The sequence below is a fragment of the Pleurodeles waltl genome, chromosome 7, assembly GCF_031143425.1.
Source record: "Pleurodeles waltl isolate 20211129_DDA chromosome 7, aPleWal1.hap1.20221129, whole genome shotgun sequence".
Classification (NCBI taxonomy): Eukaryota; Metazoa; Chordata; class Amphibia; order Caudata; family Salamandridae; genus Pleurodeles; species Pleurodeles waltl.
In genome coordinates this window covers 1,394,870,926-1,394,891,019 of record NC_090446.1, presented here as the reverse complement: position 1 = coordinate 1,394,891,019, position 20,094 = coordinate 1,394,870,926, and positions in this window count along the sequence as shown.

The following is a 20,094-nucleotide window of genomic DNA, read 5'->3' as shown; positions in this document are numbered from 1 at the left end:
AGTGACACTTAGACAGAGATCTAAAAGCGAAAAAATTCTGGCAATACCAGGTATGTAAAAATAGCACAAACTTGAAGACTAAACAGATCTAAACTCTATCCTATGTATGCCTTCAAAATGTTCTAACTAATTTATGCTTGTGTGCAACCTCACATTTTGAATGAACTCCCAACTACTCAGCCTATGAACTCCACAGCACCCTGTCAAGTATTTTTGTCCTCAGGGTCACTTTATCAGGTTGATTCTATTCAGAGGAAATTATGTTGAGTTTCAAGACCCTGTTGCCTTGTCATAGTCTGATCCCGTTATTAGGCTCTTCTGCATCAAAGATCAATCTCCTTCTCCCATTACTAACATGCACCTTTCTAAAGCTCCCTGCAGCCCCAAATATACCCTGTTGTTTGATGAGTTAAATGTACTTTCTGCATCTAGATTTAATTTTCTGCCTGGTATCTTCCAGTTGTAACTTTCAGAGGCAAAATCATTGTTGCCTTGGACACCTGGCCTCTGACATCTTACAAAAAGCTCTTTCGTGTCTTAAAAACGTTTGAATAAGTGCCTACAATTGATTCACCAAAGACCATCATCCAAAGCCTGACTGTCTTAAAGACACTCTACAACCTTTACAGAAGCTAGTTGCAGTTAAGTTTTTTTTTAATAAATCCTGACCACCGAGATGGACATTGTCTCTAATTTAAAAAGACTGTCACCACTCTGTCCCACTTCCTCTTACCCCGTTCTGCCTACTGACAAACGTCTTGTACACTCTTACTTCCAAGGAGGAAGACAGTTGCTTTCTCTAAGAGCTAGGCTAGTTGGATTAGTGGACATTTAGGACATGTCATTGCTGAAAGAGTGGAGTGAGCCCGAATCATCAAAGAAAGGTGGGGGGGGGGGGGGGGGTCAGGATGACTTTAGATCTTTAACACATTCAACACCCCTACTATTCACGTTTTTCGTAGCAGGCTATCTTGGATGTACTCCTGACTGCACAGAAGAAATCCTTTACTCCCAAGTGACTTTGCCCACTGTGATCGAAAGAATACCCTCCACACTCTTATGGTCAGTTCTCCAACACTTTAGCTTTGGTACTGTGCATAATGGTCTAGGGTCGGTTACAGTATCATTCAATTTGTCATGGAAACAACATCCCTTACCTTTTAAACATTTTTGCAATTAAAAACAGCAACATGCAGAGGAAACTTTTTTGACTTTTGTAAAATATGCTAGAATCTATTTAGAGAGACAAATAGTTATATATTAATGTATTATACTGTAATGAATATGTGTAAAATTATTATTTAAGGTATTTAAGGAAAACAAAATTGTTTTATTATGCATCTTTTTATTGGTACTTTTTCACAATTCAAAACAGAGAAAGAAAAAGGAAGAGACGGCTTACAAAAACATGTGGGAGCATCCTATGCTCTCAGGCGCCATAAAATGACAACTGCAGTTTCCAACAGTATATGAGTAGCATTTAAACCACACATCAAGGGAGGCATTGAAGACTCGTGAGGGGGTTGTAAGGAAATGCCTCCTTGGCATGGTTACCCCCTGACTTTTTGCCTTTTGCTGATGCCAGTTATGATTGAAAGTGTGCTGGGACACTGCTAACCAGGCCCCAGCACCAGTGTTATTTCCCTAAACTGTACCTTTGCTTCCAGAATTGGCACAGCCCTGGCACTCAGATAAGTCCCTTGTAAATGATACCCCTGGTACCAAGGGTCCTGATGCCAGGGAAGGTCTCTAAGGGCTGCAGCATGTCTTATGCCACCCTGGGGACCCCTCACTCAGCACATGCCTCACAGCTTGTGTGTGCTGGTGGGGAGAAAATGAGTAAGTCAACATGGCACTCCCCTCAGAGTGCCATGCCAACCTCACACTGCCTGTGGCATAGGTAAGTCACCCCTCTACCAAGCCTTACAGCCCTAAGGCTGGGTGCACTATACCACAGGTGACGACATATGTGCGTGAGCACTATGTCCCTACAATGTCTAAGCAAAACCTTAGACATTGTAAGTGCAGGGTAGCCATAAGAGTATATGGTCTGGGAGTTTGTCAAACACAAACTCCACAGTTCCATAATGGCTACACTGAAATCTGGGAATTTTAGTATCACACTTATCAGCACAATAAATGCACACTGATGCCAGTGTGGAATTTATTGTAAAATGCACCCAGAGGGCGTCTTAGAGATGCCCCCTGAATACCAGTCCAACTCCTAGGGCTAGGCTGACCAGTTTCTGCCAGCCTGCCACAACCAGACAAGTTTCTGGCCACATGGGGAGAGTGCCTTTGTCACTTTGTGGCCAGGAACAAAGCCTGTACTGAGTGGAGGTGCTTCTCACCTCCCCCTGCAGGAACTGTAACACCTGGCAGGGAGCCTCAAAGGCTCACCCCCTTTGTTACAGTGCCACAGGGCATCCCAGCTAGTGGAGATGCCCGCCCCTCCGGCCACTGCCCCCACCTTTGGCGGTAAGGCTGGAGGAGATAATTAGAAAAACAAGGAGGAGTCCCCCACCAGTCAGGACAGCCCCTAAGGTGTCCTGAGCTGAGGTGAGCTGAGGTGACCCCTGCCTTTAGAAACCCTCCATTAAGTTTGGAGGATTTCCCCAATAGGATTAGGGATGTGCCCCCTCCCCTCAGGAGGAGGCACTAAGAGGGTGTAGCCACCCTCCAGGACAGTAGCCATTTAGTATTTAGGGGCACCCCAGAACCCAGGAAATCAGATTCCTGCAACCTGAACCAAGAAGAAGGACTGCTGACCTGAAAGCCCTGCAGAGACGACGGAGACGACAACTGCTTTGGCCCCAGCCCTACTGGCCTATCTCCTGAGTCGAAGAAAACTGCAACAGCAACGCATCCGACAGGGACCAGCGACCTTTGAAGCCTCAGAGGACTGCCCTGAACCTAAGGACCAAGAAACTCCCGTGAGCAGTGGCTCTGCTCAACAACAGCAACAATATTGCAACTTTCTTGCAACTTCTAAAGACTTCACTCTTCCCGTCGGAAGCGTGAGACTTCACCCTCTGCACCCGACGCCCCCAGCTCGAGCTCCAGTGAACCAACACCACAGGGAGGACTCCCAGGCGATTGCAACCTCGTGAGTAGCCTGAGACGACCCCCTTGGATTCCCACAGTGATGCATGCAGAGAGAATCCAGAGGCTCCCCCTGACCGCGACTGCCTGTAACAAGGAACCCGGCGCCTCGACCAAGCACTGCACTCGCAGCCCCCAGGACCAGAAGGAACCGAACCTCAGTGCAGGAGTGACCCCCAGGCGACCCTCTGCCTAGCCCACTCGCTGGCTGGCCTGAGAAGCCCCCCTGTGCCCTGCCTGCACCGTTAGAGTGACACCCGGGTCCCTCCATTGAATCCAATACAAAACCCGACGCCTGCTTTGCACACTGCACCAGGCCGCCCCTGTGCCGCTGATGGTGTGTTTTGTGTGCCTACTTGTCCCCCCCCCCCCCAGTGCTCTACAAAACTCCCCTGGTCTGCCCTCGGAGGACGCAGGTACTTACCTCCTGTCAGATTGGAACCGGAGCACCCCTGTTCTTCATAGGCACCTATGTGTTTTGGGCACCTCTTTGACCTCTGCACCTGACCGGCCCTGAGCTGCTGGTGTGGTGACTTTAGGGTTGCCTTGAATCCCCAACGGTGAGCTGCCTATGCCCAGGAACTGAGACTTTTAAGTGCCTTTCTTACCTGACAAACTAACCATTACTTACCTCCCCCAGGAACTGTTGATTTTTGCACTGTGTCCACTTTTAAAATAGCTTATTGCCATTTTAACTAAAACTGTATATGTTATTGCTCTAATTCAAAGTTCCTAACTTACCTGTGTGGAGTACCTTGCATTTTATGTATTTACTTCAAATCTTGAACCTGTGATTCTAAAAATGAATTAAGAAAATATATTTTTCTACATAAAAACTATTGGCCTGGAGTTAAGTCTTTGAGTGTGTGTTCCTCATTTATTGCCTTTGTGTACAACAAATGCTTAACATGACCCTCTGATAAGCCTACTGCTCGACCACACGACCACAAAATAGAGCATTAGAATTATCTAGTTTTGCCACTATCGTACCTCTAAGGGGAACCCTTGGACCCTGTGCACACTATCTCTTACTTTGAGATAGCATATACAGAGCCAACTTCCTACAGGGGTCAAACCATGAAAGGAGCAGCATGTCATAGGCAAAAGAACAGTAAGACAATACATAAGTGTGACAGAATGGAGAATAACAACAAAATGCCAGCGGTCAAATAAAGGTACAGGATCAGTGCTAACATTCCCGGGAGAGGGGTGCTTTCAGGAGGCAGGATTGCAGAGACAGACGAAGGTAGGGTCGGGTGTAGGCCAAGCGGCATCTCATAATTTGGTAGCCCTACAGCTCAAGCCGAGTTAGTCAAACAATTGGAGAGCCTTGAGTCTAGGAGGAGTAAAGCAAGAGTATTCCAGTCGCAAGAAATAGTTTAGCAGGGGATGCCAGATATGAGCAAATTTAGCTTCTTTGTGAGATATCTTGTGTGAATGGTGTTCCATAGCCAGCACATGCCAAAGATGTATAAACCACTGAGCAATTGGAGGAGAGGTGACCTTCTTCCAATGTAATGCTACGAGATGCTTGGCAGCACCCAGCATATTAAATGCCAGTTGGCATGTGTCATCAGGGCGGATGCCAAGGATCACTGTGGCGTAGGAGGGCAGAAGTGGAAAGCCTGTGGCCCCTCTAATATGGCTAAGGACTTCTTTCCAGAATGTTGAAATCACTGAGGAGGACCACCAAATATGCAGGGAATTCCTAGGGGCCGCAGTGAAATGCCAGCACAGGGGGGAGGAGTTGGGGTATATAGAGTTGAGTTGAGTTGTGTTGGAGTGATGTACCATCTCGTCATCAGCATGTATGCCGTCTCGTGCTGGGTTATGCTTTTTTAATTAGAGTAATGTCCCACCACAATTGTTCCCATTGTTCCTGGGAGTGGTCTTCATGTATGTCGGCATACCATTGTACTTGATAAGTGTGGGGATGAGGGGTTGTGTAATATTGAAGAACGGGGTATGTTGAGAGATTAGCCCCCCCATCAAACGAATGAAGAAGAGTTTAAAAAAGGGTAAGTTGTCAAGTCACTCCCTGAACTTTGGAGGACTGGTGGGCCCAGTGTCGTAGCTGATAATATTGCAACCTAGCAGCTTCAGGGGGATGAAATTCTTTCTTACACTGGTTGAAGGACTTGAAAGAGTCATCCTCAAACAGATCTCTGAGAGTATGGCATGTCCCCTTCTCCCCACCGAGAAAAAGAATGTGGCTGAGGAGTATGGGTGAAATCAAGGTTGCACGTTATGTGGGTTTCTGGGGAGGGAATGTGGTCAGGCCTCGCTTCAGCGCAACTCAGTCCCAGACTTCCAGGACCATTTTCCTTGGAACTGCAATGTATGCGCTTCTTGACCTTGTATGTTAGGGAAGCCACGCCAGATCCCAGTGTTTCTCACTTTACCTAACAACCCATTCTGAAACGTAGCATAGGTGGGCAGCCAAGTAGTATTCAAGGAGGTTAGGGCAAGTTAGCTTTTCCTGATCCCTGGTAGAGCATCAGTACATTATTCGAGAATCTAGGGCATTTCTCTCCCCGGATAAAAGCCTGTACGTCCCATTGGAGAAGCATTATATTGTCTTGTAGGATGGGGGCAGGTAATGTTTGAAAAACATAGAACATTTTGGGAACAACTGACATTTTAACAGCATTGAGGCAGCCTAACCAGGATACCTGCAAAGGTTTCCAACTGCAGAGCTCTTCTAAGACAGATTTCCGAAATTCTGGCCAGTTAGCCTGTGTCTAGGCCATTAAAGATGAGGTTAAATTTAGCTCCTAATACTTGATGGATCGCTGCACCCATTGGAAAGGAGTAAGGGACTGCAGAGCGGTTAGGCTGGCCTTGGGGACTGGAAGGTTTAAGGATTGATACAAGTTACTCTGTCACATCTGTGACAGATTTCCTGACCCCCAAAACCTAAATCACATTACTTCGAATGGGATTTAGATTTCGGTGGACGGGATATCCATCACAATTGTGATGGAGTAAACTCATCTGCCAGTATCTAAATCAAGCCCGAAGTCTAGTTAATCTTAAAGCTTGAGGCTTTCTCAAATGCGATCAGTGTTCACACTGTGGCTGGGAGGGAGGTCTCAGGCCGCCAGCAAACAGAGGTATCTTATGGGTATGGCCTCCAAATGGGGTGCCCACTGTATCTTCTGCCTGGCAGATAATAACTGTCAGTGGCTCAGGCAAAGAGTAATGGTGAAAGCAGACAACCTTGTCTGGTACCCCTTCCCAGAGGGATGGGAGGTGAAGGATGGCCGTTAACGCAAATCATAGTGGTGGAGGATTTATAGGTAGCCATTACTTTGGAAATCATGGTCGGGCCAAGGTCAATCTTCTGAAGGACTGTTCGTAGAAAAGACCAGATGATTCTGTAAAAGGCCTTCTCAGCATTTAGGGAAAGAAAGCAAGAGGGTATAGCATGGCAATGAGATTTTTCCACTAAATGACCAATACGGCGGATATTATCTGCTATCTGCCTATTGTGTATAAAGCCAACCTGATTTGATTCAATCAGGCCTGGAAGATATGGCTCCAATCTATTCATCAGGATTTTTGTAAAAATCTTGACATCCGTGTTTAAAAGTGCAATAGGGCGATAGGAAATGCAGAGAGAGGGTTCCTTACCGGGCTTGGGGATCAGAGTAATCTCCACTTCTGATATGGTGGGGGTGAGACCCGTATACAGTGTAAATGAGTTAAAGAGTGCCAGCATGTGATCCTGCAACTGGGGAAGGTATTTCCTATAGAAAGCCCGGGAGAGGCCATCTGGCCCAGGGGTTTTGACTAAGGGAGGATCTTTAAGGGTGTGATACAACTCCTGTAGAGTAATGGGAGTCTCAAGCAGTTCAGAGTGAAGAGGGTCAAGTGGGCCCCACTGGCAGTTCGCTAGGTAAGCACCTAAGACGGCTTGGGATTCATGCTCTCCTGCAGTAAAAATCTTGGAATACCTGTTGTTTAGCACCCTTGGAAAAGGCCCAAGTGCCATCTCCAGCCTGTATCTTAGATATGTGGGAGCATGTACGTTGCTGCTGTAATCTGTGTGCCAAAAGAGTCTCCACCTGCTTCCCTCCTTCATAATATTTTTGTTTCACAAGCAATGATCGTTCCGCCCTGTTATTACCGTTCTAATGCCTTAATACCATCTACCAGTCCCTTCTCAATCAATCGAGCTTTACGAGCTTGAGCAATGGCTACAGAAGATATAGGTCCTCTTATAGTCACTTTTGTATGCACTGTGATGTCTGGGTGTGTATTGGATTCAAAGTAATGTATTATCTCTTTCTTAACATCCTTGGCATCTACGGGATCCCTCACCAAGTGTTGGAGAACGAGCCAGCGTATGTAGGCCTGAGCCATGTTCCCAGCCCCAGTTCACCTTAATTCTAAGTGGGCATGATCCAAATAAGGTATGTCAGAAATGGTAGCTGTGACAAAGCCCCATAGTAGAGATGAGGTGAGGGATAGGTAGTCGATAATATAGTAGGAGTTGGAAAGAGACAACACTACTGTGAAGTTCAGGGTTCCAGACCAAGTTAAAGTCCCCCTCCAAACACTAGGTCTCCCCTCTCCCTTGCCAGCAGTTCCCTTAGGAGAGACCTAACATACGTGTCTTGTGCATGACTGGGGACATAAATATTCAAGAGGGAAAGGGTTCATGAACCACATTGAACTGTCAATTTCAGGAACTGGCCCTCACCATCTCATACCATCCGTAGTACGCTGGAGCAGAAAGTGGACTCGCATAGGATCACAACCCCAGCTGTTTTAGTCGAGGTGTATGCCCAGTGGCAGACTGGGTATCTAGGATGGGACATTCTGGTGATATCCTGTTACAGGAGGTGGGTTTCCAGCAAGAAGATGACATTAGGGTCTTGTAAGAGAAGGTGGCACCATATCTGCCTCCGCTAGGTACATAGAAACCCCTAGCGTTAAGTGAGAGCAAGTTAATACATGATGTGATAGTCATGGTGGGGAGCAGTGAGTGGAGTCAGCATAGGTTGGTCATGGTAGCGGGGAAAGATGCTTAAAAAAGCACTGCTTTCAAGAAATGCTGGGAGGACACTCACCACCCATATAGGGCACGTGCACCAGCATAGGACCTGGGGTCCAGCCAAGGAAGTAGGTCTAGGATAGAGAGCATTCTCTAGCTGTCGTAAGGGGGCATATGGGAAAGGGGTCTGTGTAAGGGAGGAGGAGATGTGTCAAAGGGGTCTACCTGGAGTTTCAATTGACCTAAGGAAAGAATTAATTTAACAGCATAGAACATATCAGGGCAATGGGGCCAGAACATCCAACTCAAGTCCTGGCACAGGAAACACATTTTCATGTCCTCCATACTGGGGAAGACACTCACCTAAGGTTTGAGTCCCTGGGGAGGAGCAGGAAGACCCAAGAAGGCCCCGGCATCTCAGACCCCCATGTTCAGCAGGGGTCAGCAGGGGTCAGGGTGTAGAACAAGCCAAGGATATACAAAGGCAGGCTCCAGTTCCAGGGGAGATCTATGTCCTCAATATGCTGGGTTGCCAGGGCAGTCAGATGCAATAACCTATGGGCCATCAAGAAGACTCCAGGCCCATCTTCTCCTAAGCCCTCAAAAAGGATCTTGGCACCTGAGTCTTTCCAAAAGGTCCTACATTAGTTCATTCTGTAGATGATTTGTTACTTGCTTCTGCTACTCAGGACCAGTACAATGTTGATGCCATGTATCAGCTCACTGAATTGGCTATAAAAGGACATAAGGTTTTGAGCGATATATTACTATTCTGTCTCTTCGGTTTTCAATATTTAGGCTACAATATCTCTGCTGGAGAGCTTCACCAGTATCCTGAGAAAATCAAAACCATCCATAGGTTGCCTCACAAAATTGTGATCTGTCTGATATACAGTTCAGGACCTTTTCAGAAACTAGTAGTACTGCAATAGTACTACTAACATACTACAAAATGTTATTCACCTACCTACATGCGGAGGGTGCCTCCACCACCTCTACTGTCTTTTATGTGTTGAGATTGCCGCTGAAGGGCTGAGAACTCCACACATGTAAGTATATGTTTTTCTTGTATATGTGGGAGGGACAGAGGGGAGTGGAAATACTTACTGCTAGGGTAATAGGTAGAGAGAGTAATAAGGAGGGGTTAATGGAGGGCTTGTGAGGGCTTAAGGGAAGGGCCCGCACTCTGCCACAAAAGAGTAAGCCCCTTTTTATTCACAAACTTTCCTTCTATAGTTACTATGGCCTAGGACCCACAACAGTCATAAACAGTCTCCAGCTGAAAGCTGCATTCAGTCCAGCACCATCCATGTCCACTCACAAGTACTGCAATATCCTCCCATAGAAATTAATGAAGGTAGGGACTTAAAATAAAACCCCATAAGAAGGAATGTTAAATTACATTATCTGAACATTCTAAAATTATAATTAGATTGTCTTTAATGTAAAACAACATTATAAAACTAAAACATAATTATTAAATTATTTTAAAATAATTTCTCAGTTTGTAAATATAAGAAGTAATGTAACATTAATATTTACAAAAGTATCTTATTAATTATTGTACACCTCACTATTAATAATTTCAAATACATAACAAACTATAGATTTTTACTTTAGGTTGGAGTTTATATAGTTAAACATCACAAACAATTATTTTAAATTTAATATATTCAAAATAATCTATTTTAAAATGAAGTTCATAATGTAATGCTGTAATGTTTTTTATATTACTCTACATATGAAACAACTATATAAAATCAATAAACATCAATATTTAACACTAAAACATGTTTTCAATTTAAAAACAAATTAACAAACTTTTAAACTTCTCCCTACACTGTACCATAGGCAGATCGCCACTGAGGTGGCGGAGATCTCTGCCTATATGTGAAAAGGTGCAAGTAGTAATCTTGCACTCATAAATAAGGCACCACCCCCTGAATTCAGAGGACTAGTACAGTGGTTCCCAACTTTTTGACTTCTCTGGACCCCCACTTTATCATTACTGGAACCCGGTGACCTCCACTTAATCATTATTGGAATCCGGGGACCCCCCCATTAAGTTATTACTGAAAGCTGGGGACCTAATCTATTAATATTATTTAATTTTCTAAGCAGTCGCGGCCCCCTGAGGAGGCTTTGCGGACCCCCATGGGTCCCCGGACCACAGGTTGGGAACACTTGGACTAGTAAATCTACGCTTTTGAGTAACTTTACACTTGTAGATGATGAATAGTCTACAGTAGTAAAGTTGCTGATAACTGTAGGAGTAAACTTACACATGCATATTTATTCATGTGTTAGTTTACCTTTGTGAATATGCCCCTTTGGTGGGCATGGTGGGTTACTGTAGACAGTGTATTTTGAGGTTTGTTTCTAAGGTCAGACCCCTCCAAGATTATAGAGCATGTTTCCTTAAAGTGAAACAGGTACTATCTTCGGCCCCAGCACTGTAGTTGCCCAATTACACTAAGCCTATTGCTGTATACTGTCATAAACAGAATGGGTACTCTCTTGGTGTATTGGTACAAGATCATGGTAGTAGTCTTGGAAATTCTTGTTTTGGACCCCACTCTCATAGCTGCAGTGCCACACTCCAGGGCTACTCTATTGCTACCACTAAAGCTCCACATCTATCCGCTGTGAGGTTGTCCCATTAGGAGAGTTTGTTGTTATCAGCCTCCCACATCACTTTAATACACTGTCCGCAATGAACCCAGCTTCCCTGGTGTCCCCTCCCAAGATGGTTGCCCACACGATTGTCTGCTCATCATTCCACATCTTATGTGTAATACCCATTAGTGACCCATTAGTCTGTTATATAGATGATTCTTGTCTTAGAAATGATGTTTGAGATCTTGTAGCAAGATTTGCTGTATGCACCCTATATAATTTGTTGAAAGTAATTACCTGCCTCAGATCTACTCTGCTCAAGTGGCAATAGACATTGCTATCACCTGGGCTTGCATTTTAGCTTTGAAAAGGATAGGTGTTGTGTTTACTCACTCAAAATATGCTTTTGGTGTGGCCCATGACTTTATGCTCCTATGGATTCAAAGGGGTTCTCTTGCTTCTACTGCAACACTCATAGAAAATTGTGTATATGTAAAGAACTTCCAGATACTACTATGCTACCATGTAAAGTTGATATTGTCAAATGTTCTGCTCGCCAACTTACTGACGACAACGTTTTCTGGGGAAATACCTTTGTGGACAAAGAGACCAAGAAAGCTGCTGTGTCTTCTCATTGTGAAATAACAATATATGTTGTACAAATGGGTGAATTTCCTGTTTATAACACTTAAGGATTTGTCTGTGTTACAGAGGCAGGCATCTGATGTTGAGAAACAGGCATGGATTAAACAGAAATGTAAAAGGGAACCCGACAGAGTGGTGTTAGTAATGGGGTCTTTGGTTGGCAGTCCGGTTACCCACTGTCCGAGCAAGGACCCTCACTCTAGGCAGGGTAAGTCACACACAATCCAAATTATCCTGTGCCCACCCTCTGGCAGCTTGGCACTGAGCAGTCAGGCTTAACTTAGAAGGCAATATGTAAAGTATTTGTGCGATAACTCATGCAATAACACAGTATAACACTACAAAATACACCACACAGTGTTTAGAAAAATATATAATATTTATCTGGTTAAATGCAGGTCAAAACGATTAAGATTTGATAGAGTACATTTTGAGTTATCACTGTAGGAAATGATAAAAGAAGTCTTTAATCTTTAGAAAGCAACAAATGTCTCTTGCAAGCACAAAGTACCTGGTTTGCGTTCAAATTCTCTGCAAGGGGCCGCAGAGGAGGGGATGCGTGGAAAACGGGGAGGTGTGAGTTGATTTTTCTGGCGCACACAGACGATGCGTCGAGTTTTCACGCAGGGCAGGCTTTGCGACGATTTCCGGCACGTAGACTAGGAACCTTTTCGGGATGCCGGGTTTTTGGATACCCTAGGGACGATGCGGATAAATCCTGGGAGTGCAGGATGAAGTCACGGGGGTTGCGTCGATTCAGTGGGCGATGTGTGGAAATTTCTGTCACACGGCAGGCGCTGTGTCGATTCTTCTCGCAGGAAGTCTGGCTGTGCCATTCCGGCTCGGCTTTGCATTAATCCAGTGGGCCATGCGTCGAAGTTTCAGTCGCAATGTTGGTGCTGCATCGATCTCCTCTCGTGGAGCCGGGCTGCTTCGTTCCGGTTCGGAGTGCAGTGATTTTCTCACCGCAATGCAGGCTGTCCGTCGTTTCTTGTAGGCTGTGCGTCAAATTTTCGCCGCACAAGGAGTTCTTTTGCAGGATGAAGTCTTTTTGGTCCTGAGACTTCAAGGAACAGGAGGCAAGCTCTATCCAGGCCCTTGGAGAGCACTTCTCAACAGAGCTAAAGGGAGCAGGGCAGCACGGCAACAGCAGGGCAGCAGTCTTTTGCAGAAAAGCAGTCAGGTAAGCCTTTGGGCAGCCAGGCAGTTCCTCTTGGCAGGTTGCAGTTTCTGGTTCTGGTTCAGGGATTCGTCTCCAGTGGTATCTTGTCCAGAAGTGTCTGAGTTGGTAGGGCCAGGGACCCTGCTTAAATACCCAAATGTGCCTTTGAAGTGGGGGAGACTTCAAAGAGTGGCTTAGAAGTACACAAGGTGCCCTTTCAGTACCATCCTGTCTGCCAGGGTCCCAGTAGGGGGTGTGGCAGACCATTGTGTGAGAGCAGGCTACTGTCCTTTGACATGTCAGTGTCAAGCCCTCCATCCTCCCAGCCCAGGAAGACCCATTCAGTATGCAGGTGTGTGCAGGTGTGACTGAGTATCCTGTGTTTGGAGTTTGTCTGAGTGGAATGCACAAGGGAACTTTCAACTAACCCAGCCAGACGTGGATTGTAACGCACAGAAGTGAAACTGCACACACAGGCCTTGCAAAGGCAGGCTTGAGACATGGTTAAGAGGCTACTTATGTGGGTGGCACAATCAGTGCTGCAGGCCCACTAGTAGCATTTAATCTACAGTCCCAAGGCACATGTACAGCACTTGACTGGGATCTTACAAGTAAATTAAATAAGCCAATTGAATATGATCCAATGTCACCATATTTTAAGGGAGACAGCATATGCACTTTAGCACTGGTTAGCAGTGGTAAAGTGTGCAGAGTCCTAAAAGTAGCAAAAACAGTGTCCAAAAAGTGGTGGGAGGCAGGCAAAAAGTTAGGGGTGACCACCCTAAGGCTGTCAGGTCTAACAAGTGGCAAGGGACAGCAGCAGCAAACTGGTAGCCCTGAAATTAGTGCTCCCAAACCTCACCTGCTTGTGCATGGTCATGCTGATGTTGGAAGGGATGGTATGATTACAGCTACGACCCATTGGTATGCGCCCTTTTTTACTACCAGCACTGCCACTCCTGAACCACATGCCAGACTCATAATATTGGAAAAGGGATTAAAACCCCTCCCAGTGCCCACCCACCTCTTTGGGGCACATTTGTCCACTTGCAGGTGATCCTTATTTAGATGCCTAAATGTTGCTCCTATTCACAGATTCTTGTGATTGTGTGCAGTCTTTACTTGCGCAAGAACGGATGTTACTATGGTGGCCTAAAAGGTTGCTTAGGATTTCATTCCCAGGTTCAGGTTACCATTATAGCTTTTCAGAAATCAAGGTACTCGTTTTGTCTCTTCTGCAGCACACTGTAAAAGGATGACCAGCCCTCCACTCTCCAGCTCTTCTGCACTTGCTGTGCATGCCTTTGCATCCCTGCGTTCTGCTTCTGGCGCTTCCCTGAAACAATGTACACCAAGGTTGCATGGAGGGACTCATGCTGCTATGTCGCTGTGGTTTCATCCCCTTCAGAATGCAGTTTCTCCTCTTTGAGGCTGCCAGCTCCAACTACATCATCTGGCAAATCTATCAACACAGCAGCTATGTTTGCAATCAGCTTTGTTGTTCTGGGCATAATGTAATACAGTCTCAAAGAAAAATGTGATGGGTGCCTTAAAATGAATCACACTGTGCCCACTGCCAATTTATGCAACCAAAGTTCTATTTACTTTGAGAACACTTTCCTGCACTTATTCGAACAGTACCACCAAGACTTTAACCTTTATTCTTGTTGGATTTGCATATTCCTGCCAACTGGCGCACAAAGAGAGTGCTTTTGATTGTTGTGCTGTTTGATCAAAAGGATCAATGTCTTGAACCAAGGATTCTTTCCTGACAAGTGTGATAATGTATTTGGCCTACCTCCTTTCACGTTGCAATTTTCTGTCTCCCCTCCAAGAGTATCATAACTGCTACCTCGCTAACTCTGTCCAAGGGCAGTACTGTGAACAACATAGCAGAAGCAGTTATGTGGATCAAAGTAAGTATTTCTCCCAAATTCAAGCCTTGTCATATTTTAATGCTCCAGTGTTTGCTTATTGTCAACTGCCCCCAGGTGTAATCTATTCCCAAAGTAAATTGGAAGGACAACATGGAACCTATGTGTGCAGAAATGGAGCTTATTCCTTGCTGCCTACAGGCTGGCCTGGCTCATCCTATCCAGCTTTCTTGTTTCCCTTGTACAGGACGGGAATCGCTATATGTAAAGACTGTGGCTAGACCATTAGAGGAGGTGGCTAAAGTGACACCTATCACCTTAGGACTCACTTCTTATCAGCTAGAAACCCAGGAAGCTATAATCCTGCGTAACTGCATGGCTCTAGATTTTGTATTGACTGCTAATGGTGGAGTATCTGCTGTAGCAGGTGCAGACTGTGGCCCTTAAATACACAATGCTCTCTTGATGTTCATGAGTAAACAGATCATATTAGGGATAGAAGATCAATTGTGGAATTGGTGTAGATGGTAAAGGAATTTGGCCCCGTTTGAAAGGTAGTCTTGGTGGGTCGGTTATCAGAAACAACATAATACTGGCTGTTTTTCTTTCTCTATATTTTATTCTTCTTTGTTTTTTTATACAATTTTGTAAGTATGCTATTCATCATCTCACCAACAATGGAGATTCATCCATGTTTTCCACTCACCATTCCTGAAGACAATGATAGTACTGATAGCAACCCCTATCTTCCTTCTTTAACAGCTGCTTTAAACTTTGACCCTCTTAAGAATAGGTTTGGAAATAAAATGTTAGTTAGCTAGATATTACCGGATAATATCTAATGCATTTGAATGTTCCTACAACTTTGCGCTCATTAATTTGCTTAGCGTTAGACAGGTCACTTACAAAATTGTTTTAATCTGCATTAAAAGAGAAGCTAAAACCTTGGCCAAATTTATGAATGACTGTTAGTGTTGGAGAGTTTTCTTTTTTTTAACCATATGGACCAGTGGGTCGATAACGTAGCCATGCATGGCCATGCATGTTTTGTTCAAGTATGAAGAATCCAGGAACTCACCTTTTGAAAGGTACATGGATTCTGGGTGTCATTGGCACTTCACATACTAAGCAGCATGGATTCTAGCATTACAGTTGTGTCTTAGATACATCCACAATCTGTTTTCTTGCATAAAGCAGTGTTTTACAGGCATGGACAGTTCAGAAACTGCCATGGAAATGTTAGGTTTTAATACCATAGCAGTGTAGATGCTGACTTCATGGCAGTATCTGCAACTTAGTCAATACCACTGGGATATGATATCTGATATGGTCGATTTGATATAATATGTTATGATCTGATATGATATATTTGTAGCATGGACTGACACATACAGCTTCCTGTAAATAAAAAAAAACCTGAAGGAAAGGAGTCAACTCCAAATGAACTGTGGATTATTGGTTAAGAAGCCAGACTGTCAGCTGTTTTCTGAAAATTGCACAGTGGGACTGTGACCACAGGCACAGCGGAAGAGAATTACAAAGCCTGGTGGCTGCCACAGAAAGAGCTCTATCATGGGAGAGCTCTGCGAAGAGGTGGAATGTGAGCCAGTCCCAGCTCCATGAACAGAGCCCTAGCAGTCAGAGCTGCTCGATGGGACAGTGAGTTGCATTCTGTCACAATTAGCAGTAATTACGTTTTAGAGCCTCACTGATCACCTGACAGGTTGGGAATTTTGAGCAGCACTCGCGTGCACACGTACAGCACCCCTAGTAGGATGACACACTCGACGCCATATAGGCAGTGCAACATTGTTGATGCACACTTGAAAGCAACACGAACTGTGATATCAGTCAGTTACTTAAAACTGCTCGTCCTCAGTGCCAAACATGTTTGCCTGTTTTGCATCCTGCATTTTTTTCATCTAGCACTCAATGTCTTTATAGGGAAATACTAAGATGCCTCCATTGTGTAAATTTCACTCTTCGTCTACAGACCATGAAGTATTACAATATTTATTGTATGCCCTTCCTGAATGGCTTGTAAGCTCTGACACTTCGAGTATTTAAAAAACATGTAAATATTTAAAGATATATTAGAGAATGGGCCTGTAATAAGGAGTATGTGGGTACATTTTCTAACTGTATACGAACCCCCACTGAAACGTATCTCTCTCCATTCCTCGCTCCCCTTACTCGTTTGGTGCAACGTGGAGCTGTTTTTGGTTCCCAAGCCTGCGTTCCTCCATCTTTTAAGCCACTATTAACCACCCACTGCCTTTGCTCGGTGCCCTCTCCTCCTCGGCCATCACCCCGCTGATACCAGACCTTCTGCCCACCCCTCTCTCATCAGCCCTCCTCCATTTCCACTTTCCCCTCCGCTCTCAGCTCCTTCAGTTCTGAGTTCTAGCCCTCCTCCGTCCATTCTCTCCCCCCTCTGGCATTGGGCCTCTGCTCTCTCCGCCGCGTCCCAGCCTTCTCCCTTCCTCCCTCCCCTCCCCTCCCCCTGTTACCATCTCCGCCTCTCGGCCTCAGACAGGCCTCTTCCCAGAAGCCTGCTTAGTACACCGCTGCAGTACGCGCCCCGACACATATTATTCCCTCCTCTCCGCCAGCCCGCTCTATAGGATCAAAATTGATTATAGTTTATTACTACAGTGATCCAGATTCCTGAACAGAATGTTTTTTTCAGTGGTATGTTAACCGATCTAGGGCCGAAGACAGGGCCCTTGCCTGCATCATCAACCATGCATTGTCTCCGCACACTCACGTACGCGCACAATCACGTAAGGACACATCACCAACAAGTACGTATCCATTTAAAGTCGCAAAACACAAGCATTCGCACGTATGCGTTCAGGATTGCAGGAATATATCCATGTCGACCCGTGGTTTTCAAACTTTTTGATGCCCCCACCCCCCAGTGAGGAAAAAAAATCCGCCCTCCTTCAGAATTTTTCACCATTAGTCTATTAAGTTAACAATATTTAAATATGTTTAGACTTATCTAAACATTGCAGTTATCTTACCTTTTTAAAAATGAAATACATTATTTTCTGCTTCAGACAAAGCACTGTTATCTGCATAATGCTTCTTTTGGCCAAGGCCTGTTGCCCCCACTGGGATGACTCGAGCACCCCCTAGTGGGGCTGCCACCAGTTTGAAGACCCCTGCTGTAAATATATAATTTCACAATAGTACACACCATATCACATACATACGCATACGTGCTCTGTCTTATTACATATACACAAAAACAATCACATGTACTCAAACACACAGTCCATACATGCCAGCCCTCCAGATTCATGCAGGAGACGACGAATTTGGAGGCTAGTCTCGCGCCTCCCGATTCCTGCATTCAAAAACCTGATTGCTTAGCGGGCTTCATGAGACAGGGACTAGTCTCGTGAGACTCGTAGTATGCTCTGCCAGTAACATGCTCCTGCAGGCGAGTGCACAAGATTTTTGTCACGCACTCTCTGCCTGCCATAGCGCGTTCCCTGTGCTCCCGACAGGTAAGGGGGGGCAGGGACATGTATTTTAATTTCTAATATCCGATCTTGCAGCAGCACACGTTCAGGTCTCTTACTCGACAATAGACCAGATTCAGGCCTCCATAAAAGTCAATGGGAGAAATATAGTCTCCCGATGATTTTTCTAAAATTTCCCATTTTTCTCTTCGAAAATATTGGCATGTATGCAATACCCCCTTACAAACATACTCAAATTACACAAATTCAAACATGCATTCAATATACACACAGACGCCGATACACCTGGGCAATAAAAACCGAAAAAACACATCAGGCAGTCACAAATACATACAAAAATCATGCACAGATAGGTATATACTAACTCACTTAAACAATAACACACATAAACACACAATCACATATGTGCACATGGATGTGCATGCAGAGAAAAATACAATAACAGACACTTAAACAGGAACAACTTTACACACTAACTAATTCAGACATTACCACTCACGTATACGAGTCTCTCACAAAGAATCGCACACTCAGACACTTTTGTTCCATTTTGTGGGTTCTGGCTTGCTGTTCAAATATATTTTTTTCTGGGAAGCAGCCTCAATTCTTGACACCGCTGACAGAAGCTCCACCATGATTGTGTTGATCCCTCAAGAGCATGCCACACTCTGATTGAGTAGGGACACTCCCCATGGTACCTCAACTAGTAGTGCTGAGTGCTACTGTACCATCAGCCACCTTTAGGAAGTGATGGGTGCCTAAAGATGGGGCTGGACTGGAAACCCAAAGCATCCCTGGCAATTTGGTCAGACCAGCCCCTGGGGCGGAGGGGGCAGAAACTGTGAAGCACTGCTGCTTTTGTTACTGGAGGCCAATATTGCAGCCTCGCTGTGAAACCGGTCCCTAGTAACAACACCAGCCCCCACTCTTGCAAAACCGGCCCCCATCTTTCCAGCCTTTTGGAAAAACGTTAAATATAAGCTATGGCCCTTCCCCAGTGCAATACTTAAATGGTAAAGCAAAGAGTCCTTGCTCTGCAGTGGAGGATTATTTGTTCGAAAGAATGTTTAACACTCTTCTTCAAGCTGTAGCACTGGTGGATTCATGCATTTAGGAAATACGTTTACTGGTTGAGGGGATTTAAACTCTATTCAAGCAGCAAACACAAATTCTGTCAGGGTGAATTCACAAGCAAACCCCAAATTAACCTGTGCTTCACTGTTAGACCTGACAGCCTGAGGGTGGTCACCCCCAACATTTTGCCTGCCTCCCTCCACTTTTTGACACTGTTTTTGCTGGTTTTAGGACTGCACACTTTACCACTGCTAACCAGTGCTAAAGTGCATTTGCTCTATCCCTTAACACATGGTGACATTGGCTCGTACCCAATTGACATATTTAATTTACTTGTAAGTCCCTAGTAAAGTGCACTGCATGTGCCCAGGGCCTGTAAAATTAAATGCTACTAGTGAGCCTGCAGCACTGATTGTGCCATCCACATAAGTAGCCCTTTAACCATGCCTCAGGCCTGCCTTTGCAAGGCCTGTGTGTGCAGTTTCACTGCCACTTCGACTTGGCATTTAAAAGTACTTGCCAAGCCTGAAACGTCCCTTTTCTTTTTCTGCACATGTCACCCCCAAGGTAGGCCCTGGATAACCCACAGGGCAGGGTGCTATGTAGGTAAAAGGCAGGGCATATACATGTGTGCTTTATATGTCCTGGTAGTGTAAAACTCCTAAATTATTTTCCTCTGCTGTGAGGCCTGCTCCTTTCATAGGCTAACATTAGGGCTTCCCTCATATAGTGTTTGGGTGATACATTCTGATCAGAAAGGGATAGACAAGTCATATTTAGTATCGCCAGAATGGTAATACAAAATCCTGCTGACTGGTGAAGTTGGATTTTGTATTACTATTTTAGAAATGCCACTTTTAGAAAGTGAGCATTTCTCTGCCCTTAAGAACCTTCTGTGCCTTACAGCCTGTCTCCAGTTCACATCTGGGTTGGTTGACAGCTCCTTTGTGTATTTCACCCAGACAACCACAAACACAGGATGCTCAGTCATGCCTGCACACATCTGCATACTGAATGGGTCTTCCTGGGCTGGAAAGGGTGGATGGCCTGACACTTACATTTCATATGACAGTGGCCTGTCCTCACACAATGGACTGCCAAACCCCGTACTGGGACCCTGCCAGACAGGGT